Source organism: Pocillopora verrucosa, chromosome 7 (genome assembly GCF_036669915.1).
Source record: "Pocillopora verrucosa isolate sample1 chromosome 7, ASM3666991v2, whole genome shotgun sequence".
Lineage (NCBI taxonomy): Eukaryota > Metazoa > Cnidaria > Anthozoa > Scleractinia > Pocilloporidae > Pocillopora > Pocillopora verrucosa.
In genome coordinates this window covers 14554985-14557695 of record NC_089318.1, presented here as the reverse complement: position 1 = coordinate 14557695, position 2711 = coordinate 14554985, and the positions used below count along the sequence as shown (strand labels likewise).

Genomic DNA, 2711 nt, shown 5'->3' with positions numbered 1-2711 from the left:
TTTTGCGAAACAATATATCGTAAAATGACAAATGATCATCAATTATTGAAAATATCAAACGACGGGCGATGGGATGCAAAAGACAAAACGATAATAGACCTCAAAAGAGTACAATTTTTGATTCGTAAAATTGGAAACTGAAGTATTTTTATAACACACACACACACACACATATATATATATTTGATAAAAATGCTTCAGTTTCCAATTTATATATATATATGAAAAGAACTAAAACGATTTTTATGTTAATCATAGATAAGAACATTGATGACTGTACTACTAGTTTGGACTATTTTTTTGGGCCACTTTTTGGACCGTTTTTTGGATCATTTTATCGGGGGAGAGGTAGACCATTAGTACTTAGGAAGGGGTCGGATGCAGTCTCAGTAATCAGGGAGGCAAGTTGTTATCACTGAGGGAGGGCAGGAATGGGCTGGGGGGTGGGGGTGGGAGGTGGTTGTATTAATAAATGCTACTGACTAATGGAGTTTTAATGGATCATGCAAATTATTTTGAGCGGTTTTTCGATTGACTATTGTTATGTCAAAATTTTTGCGCTGGGTCACAGCGTTTCTTCATTTTGTGTCATGGGAATGCGAAACTGGCACCTAAACACTGGAATAAAATTGTTATTGAAAATATTGCCAATTCCCGTTTTCGATCCTCCACTGATGGGTTACGCGTGTGCCTTTCAAGTCGACTCGTGTTAGTGCTTAAAGATACCCACTGGTTAGCATGAATCATCCACCAGTTGTTTTACGTTTCCCTTTGTGAATACAGTATATTATTGCTTAATTTATTTACCTTCCTTTTGTCATTAATTTTAACACACGACAGAGATCACGGATTTCCGTTCTTAAGCATAGTATTCACAAGCGCTACCGCAGTACTAATGGTCTACCTCCCCCCATAAAATGGTCCAAAAAATGGTCCAAAAATTGATTAAAAAAAGGTTCAAAAAATGGTTCAAAAATAGTCCCCCAAAAAAAGTTCATTAGTCCAAAGGTCCAGTGGTCCAGCCATATTTTATTCTTTCGCATTATCTTGCGTCTATTATCATAAAAGTCAACAAATTCATTAACAGGGTCGTATCCATCAACTTGACCTCTATAGACACAAAAATATTATTCATTAACGTTTTCAAGTTTTTTATATTCCTCCAACATTTTTTACCCTTACATTTTTTGAATTTGTTCACCCAAAACTGACATCTAATTTTCTCTAATGCGTCATGAATTTCAGAATTACAATTCATGATTCTATGACATAATGTGATATTTTTTTTAGATCCAAAAACATACCGACAAATTTCACTGACAGACGTAACTGACAAACTTTAATGACAATTTTTACTGGTAATCCTAAGAGCGATAGCAAAGTGATGATTCATTTCCTCCGGAAAGTCTCTTATGTATTACATCATTAACCTCTTGTCTTTCTAAAGGCTGGTTTTCATTAGCGACGGAGTCGGAGTCGTAGTCGGAGTCGTAGTCGGAGTCGTAGTCGGAGTCGTAGTCGGAGTCGTAGTCGGAGTCGCAAGAGTGCTTATGACCAAGGGGAAATTGAAAAACGGAGTCGTAACCGTAGTCATAAGCTCGACGGAATCGGAGTCGGAAGGATCAGAACGTTTCCATTTTCTTCCGATTCCGCTTATGACTCCGTCTTTTACGATCTAGTGAAAACTGTATTGTCGGAGTCGGAAGCGGAAGAATAAACCAATCACAATGCTTGTTCTCACGTCCTCCGAGTACAATTCGACAAACAACATGGCAGCTTCCTTCGATGAAAAAATTGCAGAGGCGGTGAGACGTTTCCCGGTACTTTACGATAAATCATGCAAATACTTTAAAGATAATAATACGAAAAAGAACGCATGGGAATACGTTGCAAAGATAGCAGGACTTTCATCGGGTATGTTTAAATTACAGAAGCGAAAGGCCGTCATCCAAACTTTGCCAACGTACTGGAACAGATTAAATTGTTACACAACCCTGCTAAATACCGGAGCGTCAGTGTTAGTCTTTCAGCTGCACTGATAGCCTCTCTCATCCTTGTATTTGTTTTGGTAATTCGCGGTCCAACCAAACTCAGTAAGTGCTCAAAGCGTTCTGGCGTCATGCGTATATATCTAAATGGCGTGAAATTTGCATTTGTTATCTTTCCAAAATGCACAAATAGCCGTAATTTAAACGTGTGAATTTGACTGTAAAATTACGAAATTAAAAGTTAAAATACTCGAAACCTACCGAAAGTAGAATTCACGATCACCAAGTCGTAGTTCCCTGACGAGGTTAACATACTCTCCCAAAGCTGCTCGAAGTCGATAGATATCACGAACCCAAAATCGCTTTCTTTTTCGAACGATATTGTTCCTGTATTGTCTCTGCCTGCGCAAAATAATGATTAATAAGAGCCAAAGCACAAGCTTCTCTTCGTCCGCCATGTTGTCTTTGGCGCAAAAATTTGTACTTTTGCGGGCCTGGAATCGAGCATTGTGATTGGTTTATTCTTCCGCTTCCGACTCCGACAATGCAGTTTTCACTAGATCGTAAGCGACGGTGTCATAGGCAGAATCGGTGTTCTGCTTCTGACTCCGTCGGTTTGATTTTCACTGGATCGTGTCGCTCTACGCTTCTGATTACGACTCCGACTACGACTCCGTCGCAAGTGAAAACCAGCCTCACTTGTGCTTTGGCTCTTACTTCAAA

The 2711-nt window shown here is 39.1% G+C and overlaps 1 protein-coding gene across 1 annotated transcript in view; it reads right to left on the bottom strand.

The window, feature by feature from the left end:
- Positions 1–2711, bottom strand: part of LOC131792380 (uncharacterized) — a 273486-nt gene that overhangs the window by 166303 nt on the left and 104472 nt on the right. The gene's annotated exons all lie outside the window — the stretch shown is intronic.